Here is an 8,569-nt window from a genome sequence, read left to right on the forward strand (position 1 = left end):
TCCCCTGCATCGGCAGGTGGACTCTCAACCACTGTGCCACCAGGGAAGCCCCGTATCTGCTTTTTGACTCACTTCTCTTGGAGAATTCTTTGGCAGTTTGAAAAACTTCCATTTGGCAGAAAACGACTATTCCTATCACCCTCAACTATCTCAGTGACCCCACCTCTACTTCTCGAGGTTTCTAGGCCTTTGTTATTTTTTGCGGTAATGATTAGCGGTTGGTAAAATAAATATGCGGAAAGATAACTGTCAAAAGGGTATGTTTATGGTTAAAATAAACAGTAAGTAAGAGAATACGATTTCTGTGAGGATCATATAAGTTAATTTATATCAAGCGCTTAGAACAGTGCTTGGTATTTAGTGCTGTATTCACTTATGTCCACTATTATGTGCTGCCCTCAGCTAAGCTGAAAACTTCCTTTGCTTTCAAAGCAGTCACTGATAGTTTTTCTGAAATTGATACTGTTCAGAATGAGGCTTTTTAGTAAGTGAAGTATGTTCCATAGTGGGTGTTTAAGACACAAAACAATTTTTAAAAATACTGTCAAATTAGAGTCTTACAAATTTCTGGCTCCCTAGCGCCCAGCACGTAGTCTGATGTAAAGTAGGAGTTTAACAGACCTTTGATGAACAAATAAATGAATGAGTTTATCAGACATATTTTCAGCTTCAAGGGAAGATTGGAGCTATCTATGATCACATGCTTCACTACTCTACTCTGGACTAAAATGAGTTATTCTCTTGTACCTTCTTCCCCCTACAGTGAAACTCACAAATTTTAGGGCTAAAGGAGTTTCCTTTTACAGATGGAGACACTAGAGACCACCTCCTCTCCATTCCAAGCTATTTGCAGTTCCCCAAATGTATTATGTAACCTTGTACCTCTGAGCCTCATAACATTTTCCCCACTTGGACTATTCTTATCTGTCGGTCCTCTTTCCCCCGTTTTCCCTAATCCAACTAATTCTAGCCCATTTTTGCAAATCCATTCCTTCATTTTCTCCAGGAAGCATTTGCTAACCCTCCCTGGGCCACCATCAGACTATATTTGGATGCCTTTCCTCATAAGGATGTTCCATATCACCCTGTATAGAGACATTATACCTAATCCATTGTATCATAAAAATGAGTCTTTTGCACTGGATTATAAATTATTTTGTAAACAACTGTTATGTCTAATTTAACTTTGTATACCTAATGCCTGGCGTATTTTTAGTGCACATTTGCAGAATCACACCCTAGCCTCACTGCTATAACCTGTAAATCAGTAAGGTTGGAGCATGGCCCAAGGTATGTGTAGTTTTAACAAGCTCTCCAAGTGTTCCAATATCATCTGCAGCTTCTAGCCAAGATGAAGTACTAGTAACCGAATTTAATCTCCTGCTAAAAACAACTGAAAAACAGATGAAATATATATATAAAAAACCCAGTTATCAACACATTGTGCATCAGGTAATGAAGGACTTGGTCCCTGAGAGATGAGAAAAGAAGTGAGCCCAGTGATTGCCGTAGATTACTGCAGGCAGAGTTCCCAGGTCACGCTGCAAGGAAGGGAGCCCACACAGGGCTCAGCACTCTCCCTGAAGAGAGGAGATACAGCCTGGGAGTCCAGGAAGGCCAAGGCAGCTGAAGTTTATAGGGCAAATGGAGAGAAGATGGCACACCAAGCTCCAGAGATCTGCAGACAGCTCCCCGCAAGTTTTCAGACGAATGCTCATCAACGTGGGCCTATCAAGAAGTAACCCAAGGCTTGGGAAAGAAACGCCTGAAAACATGAAGTGGCATAGACTCTTCCAGGCTCATACAGGGCTGGGAGCAGTGCCTATTTCCACTGAGCAGAATGGAGAAACCTCAAAATCCACATGGCAATAGGCGGAAGAATTCTGCCTCCGTAGTGGGAAAAAATTAGCCCTAGACTAAACATACTTCTGGTTCTCTCCAACAAAAGCAAACAGCAAGTACCAAAAGGACTAAGCTGTTCTCAAGTAATTTAGCTGTGTTCCAGAACAAAGCTCAAGAATCTTTAAAGGATCACAAGACTACCCAACACCCAACAGGTAACATTCACAGTCAGCATCCAATACAAAAAAACTACAAGGCGTGTAAAGAAGCAGGAAAATTAGACCCATCATGAGAAAATTAAAAAAAAAACAAAAGAGATGATACAGCTGATATACTTATTCTACAATTAAGATGGAACCATCTTTATTGTATTGCATATGTTCAATGAGCCAGAGGAAAGACTGAACATGTGAAGTACACAGAACCTCGCATGGAAATTATAAATATGACTCAAATCAAACTCCTAGAGAAGAAATCTATAACTCTGAGATGAAAAATATACTGGATCGGATTAACAGCAGACTAGACATTGTGGAAGAACAGATAAGTAAACCTGAAGACATACCAATAGATTCAAACTAAAACACAGAGAAACAAGACCGGGGCAAAAAACCACAGAGCAACAGTGACTTGGGAAATGACTTCTACCAGCCTAATATATGTGTAATTGGAGTGAAAATTTTCCAAATTTGATGAAAACTATAAATCCACAGAACCAGGAAACTCAATGAATGCCAAACACAAAAACACGGAGAAAACTAAGGCACATCATAAACTGCTCAAGAGCAGTGATGATGAAAAAAATCTTAAAAGTAGCCAGAGGAAAAGGCTCATTACATACAGAGAAACAAAAATAACAATGACAGCAAACTTGTCTTGGGAAACAATACAAGACAGAAGAAGAGTATTAACTTTAAAGTATGAAAAGAAAAAAAACCTGTCAGCACAGAATTCTATACTCAACAAAAAGATGATTTTAAAAAGGAAGGTGAAATAAAGATTTTTTTGAGAAGTACAAAAAGAAAAGAATTCCTCACTAGCAGAACTGAACTATAAAAAAAAGTTAAAGGAAGTCCTTTAGGCAGAAGGAAAATTATATCAAATAGACATTTATGTCTACAGAAAAGAGTGAGCACTGGAAATGATAAGTACAATAAAATACTCTTATTCTTACTTGAATCTCTTTTAAAGATAATGGACCATTCAAAGGAAAAATGATCGTAGGGTTTATAATATGTAGAATAAAATGTGTGACAATAAGTACAGGGCTGGGAAGAGAGAGATGGAAGTATAATTGTAAGATTCCATACTATATGTGAAGTGTATAATTTCACTTGAAAGTAGACTGTGGTAATTTTAAAATACACACTATACAACTAAAAAAAAAATCACTAAAACATATACACACATATACACTTACACAAGACTCACAGCTAATAAGCTGACAAAGGTGATAATATGTAATCATAAAAAATAATCCAAAAATAAAGCAGAAAAGGAGGAAAAAGGGAACGAAGGACAAATAAGACAAAAAGAAAACAAATAGCAGGTGCTAGAATATTAAACCAAACCATATCAATAATCACAATGAATGAAAATGGTCTAAACATCCCAATAAAAGGCAGAGATTACTAGATTAGAAAAAAAATCCAGACCTAGCTATATGCAGCCTACATAAAACAGCTTTAAATACAAAGATATGATTATGTTAAAAGTAAAAGAAGGTAAAAAGAAATACCGTGATAACCCTAATCAAAAGAAAGATGGAATGACTGTATTAGTATCAGTCAAAGTAGATTTCAGAGACAAGAATGTTAATATTAGTGTTAATTAGTATTAATGCAATTTAATAATAATAAAGGGGTCAATTCATCAAGAGGACCTAACAATTGTAATGTTTATGTATCTTCTAGTGTGTGTGTTTTTTCCCCACACCACCAAGAATTCTCCAACACCAGCTGGGTATCCTACAATTCAACTCAATTCTGACACTAGCTACCCATGACAGATCCCACAGGTTAAGGGCTAAGCTCCAGGAGACTGGCTCCCCAACAACACACACTTCAGATGCCGATTGTTAAGTCCAGACTGTCACCTGGGCTTCTGACCAACAGGCTATAATCAGAAGTTTCTATGACCCCCTCCTTGGGTTCAATTAATTTGCTAGAACAGCTCACAGAGCTCTGAGAAACATTCTGCTTACTAGATTACTAGTTTATTATAAAAGGATATAACGCAGGATATAAGCCAGATGAAAAGATGCATAGGGCTAGGTACGGCTGCAGAGCTTCCATGCCCTCTCCAGGAGCACCGCTCTCCCAGCACTTTCATATGTTCATCAACCAGAAGCTCTCTCAACCCTGTCCTTTTGGGTTTTTATGGAGGCTTCATTACAGAGTCACGATTGATTGAATCACTGGTCATTAGCAACTGATTCAACCTCCAGCCCCCTCCTCTTCCTGGAGGTCAAGTGTTGGAACTTACAGTCCCACCCCTCTAAGCAGATAGATGGTTCCCCTGAAAACCAGCCCCCATCCAAGGTTACCTAGGGGCTTTCCAAAGTTAACCATATTATTAACAAAAAGATACCTTTATAGCTCTCACCACTAAGAAAATTCCAAAGATTTTAGAAGCTCTGTGCCAGGAACAGGGACAAAGATCAAATATATATTTATTATTATAAATCACAATATCACAGCTTCAAATACACAACAAATCACAGTATTAAACAACTTCAAAATACACAAAGCAAAAACTGATAGAATTCCAAGGAGCTATAGACAAATTCACAATTATAGTTGGGGATGTCAATCTCTCTCAGTAGTTAATAGAACAAGTAAACAGACAATCAGTAAGGATACGGTAGACTTCAATACTACCAACCCACTTGATCTAATAGACATCACAGGGCTTCCCTGGTGGCACAGTGGTTAAGAATCCGCCTGCCAATGAAAGGGACACAGGTTCGAGCCCTGGTCCGGGAAGATCCCACATGCCACGGAGCAACTAAGCCCATGCGCCACAACTACTGAGCCTGAGCTCTACAGCCTGTGAGCCACAACTACTGAAGCCCATGAGCCTAGAGCCCGTGCTCCTCAACAAAAGAAGCCATTGCAATGAGAAGCCCTCGCACCACAACTAAGAGTAGCCCCTGATAGCTGCAACTAGAGAAAGCCTGAGCGCAGCAAGGAAGACCCAGTACAGCCATAAATAAATAAATAGATAGATAGATAAATACATAGATAAATAGATAGATAAATAAATAAAATTTAACTGACATCACAGCCATCACATCCAGCAACAGTAGAAAGCACATTCTTTTCAGCTGCACATGGAACATTTTCAAAGTAAAACTATATTCTGGGTCATAAAACAAATCTTAATACATTTAAAAGGATTCAGATCATACAAAATATGTTTGCTGATCACAATGAAATTAACTTATAAATCAGTAACAGAAAGATATCTAGAAAACCCCTCAGATGTTTGGAAACTAAATAAGTGATGTCTAAATCACCCATGGGTCAAAGAAGAAATCTAAACTTAAGAAAATAAAAGCACAACATACCAGAATTTATGAGAGCCACTAATGTACTACTTAGGGGGAAATTTATAGCACTAAACACCTACATTCAAAGGAATGGTCATTAACTGATGACTTCCGCCTGTACCTTAAATTACAAAAAGCAAATGCAGAGTAGGCATAAGTGGGGAGGGGAATCAAATAGAAAACAGAAAAATAGTGGAAAATTTATGAAACCAAAAAGTGGTTTGTTGAGCAGTACAATAAAACCTCTAATCTGACTGATCAGGAGAGGAGGCACAAATTACCAATATCAGGAACAAGAGAGGTGACATCAATATAGGTTCTACAAATATTAAAAGGAAAATAAGAATATGATACAAAACTTTATGCCAAGAATCTGACAACTTACATGAAATGGACAACTTTCTTGAAAGACAGAAACTACCAAAGTTCACTCAAGAAAAACAGAATGTAAAATTTTACATTGCCAAAATGGAAACCATGTTGGCAGTTCCTTAAAAAACTAAACAAACATCTATGAGATGACCCAACCATTTCAGTCTTAGGAATTTACTCAAAGCAAATGAATTTGGTCCAAAACTTGTACCAAATGAAGTAACTATTTGTGAAAGCTCTAAAGAGAAAACAACCCAAATGTTCATCAACAGATGAATGGATAAACAAATTGTGGTGTATCCATACAATGGAATACTATTCAATTAAAAACATAATGAACTATTGGTATATCCTGTAACATGGATGAGTCTCTAAGTGAAAGACATTAGACCAAAGCCAGGGGGTGGGGAGCCCACCACATAGTGTATATAGGCTTATTCATAAAAAATTCTACAAAATGCAAACTAATCTATTGTGACAGAAAGTAGATCACTGGTTGCTTGGAAACAGGGAGGGATGGAAAAAGGAATTACAAAGAGACGTGAGTGTTTGGGGGTGATGGAACTATTCATTACCTTGTCACTGTATACTTTAAATACATGCAGTTTATTGTATGCCAATTATACCTCAATAAAGCTGTTATAATTTTTTTTAATGAAGGCAAAATGAAAACATTTTCAATCAAAAGTAGGATTTGTTATGAGCAGACAAACACTATAAGATATATCAAAGGAAATTCTTCAGCTTGCAGGAAAATTACACCAAACAGAAACTCAGACATATACAAAGGAATAAAGAGCACCAAAAAACAATAAGTATGTGGGTAAGTTAAAATATTTTTCTCATCTTTAAATTTTTTAAAAAGGTAACTGTTTAAAGCAAACAAACAAAGAAACAAGACAAAAAAACCTCGATGTATCATGACATAACATTCAGAAGCAAAATACGTGATAATAAAAACACAAAGGACTGGAAGGGGAGAAGGAAATAGACTGTTGTAAGGTTCTTATATGCAAAGTGGTGTATAATTTCAAGCTAGACTTAAGGTAAAGAGGCATACTGTAAATCATACAGCAATGACCATATATGAGCAAAGCTAACAAGTCAATAGTGGAAATAAAATGGAATACTAAAAGGTACTCAAGAGGAGAGAATAAAGAACAGTTGCAACAAAAAGAAAATAGGAAGACGGTAGATGAACCAAATCACAGCAATGATTACATTTATGGAAATAACTAAACACTCCAAATCAAAGGCAAAAATAGAATCAATAAAAATGAAGACCCAACTGTACTGTTTTATGTCTAAACATGAAAAAGAAGTTAAAAGTAAAAGAACAGAAAAATATATGCAAAACTAATACGAAAGCTGGAATGGGTATATTATTATCAGTCAATGTAGACTTCAGATCAAGGAATATAAGGACAAAGAGGGACATTATGTAATAATAAAATTATTTTTAATTTTTAAATTAAGATTAAGAAGATATAATAATCCTAAATTATACAGAACTCATAATAAAGTAAAAACTGACAAAACAATTATAGTTGTAGATTTCAACACTCTTCTCTTGGTAACTGAAATAGATAGAAAATCAGTAAAGACACAGAAGACTTGAACAACAATATAAACCAAACTGACCTAATTGACCTTTATAGAAAACTGCATCCAACAACTGAAGACTACTACTTAAGCATCCATAAAACATTCAATATTATAGATAATCTGGCCTACTGACTATGTCTCAATAAATTTAGAAGGATTAAAATCATACAGAGTATCTATGACCACTATGGAATTAAATCTAAAAATAAAAAATCTGGAAAATCCCCAAATATTTATAAATTAAACACACTTTTATGTAATCCACGGTTCAAAGAAGAAATCACAAGCAAAACTGGAAAATGTTTTGAAGTGAATGATAATGAATGTATCAAAATTTGTGGGGTGCAGTTAATGCATGCTTAGAGGGAAATATATAGCTTTAAATACTTGTATCAGAAAAGAAAGGTCTAAAATCAGTGATTTAGGTTTCCATCTTAAGCAGCTAGCAAGCTTCACCCAAGTAAGTAAAAGGAAGGAAATAATGAGTAAAAAACAGTAAAATAGAAAATGGACATACAATAGAGAAAAATAAATTAGAACAAGAGCTGATTTTTTGAAATCTTCACTTTGACCAAGATAGGATCCAAATATCAATGTCAGAAGTGAAAACAAACATTAAAAGGATAAGGGATGCACTTTATGCCTATAAATTGAAAACAATTAAAAAAGACAAATTCCTTTGAAAGACATAGTTTTATCACTGAACTATTGTTTACGCTATCATTACTTTCCTGTTTGACTGCTTTTCCTTTGTTTCTGCATTCCTTCCCTTCCTTAATTAGTTAACTAGTTGAGTCTGCTCTTTGGAACTCAGGGAAGCCCTTGGTGACCACAGACTTTTTCTACAAACAAGAAACAGGGAACACAGAGGGGTTTTTGTAAATACCTGGGAAGGCCCCGCAGGGTCCTGCTTGGTTTCAACCCTGCCTTTTCTTTGATACTCCTTAATCCTGAGAACAGGGGCAGGACAAGAATGGGGATAAAGTTTTGGATAAAGAGGTTAATCATAAACTCAGCAGGGGAACTCGGTTTTAGGGGAACTTGGTTTTAATCCCCACTCTTGTTCTAACTTTCCCCAAAGCTTTGAGGGAATGGTGTGACGACTCCTCTGGCTACTTCCTGATGAAACAGGGTTTGGTCCTGCCTCAATGTGGGGAGTGGACAGCAAACTGGAAATATTCCCAAGTCCCAGGTTTTGGA

The sequence above is a fragment of the Grampus griseus genome (assembly GCF_964374135.1).
Source record: "Grampus griseus genome assembly, chromosome: 11".
Lineage (NCBI taxonomy): Eukaryota > Metazoa > Chordata > Mammalia > Artiodactyla > Delphinidae > Grampus > Grampus griseus.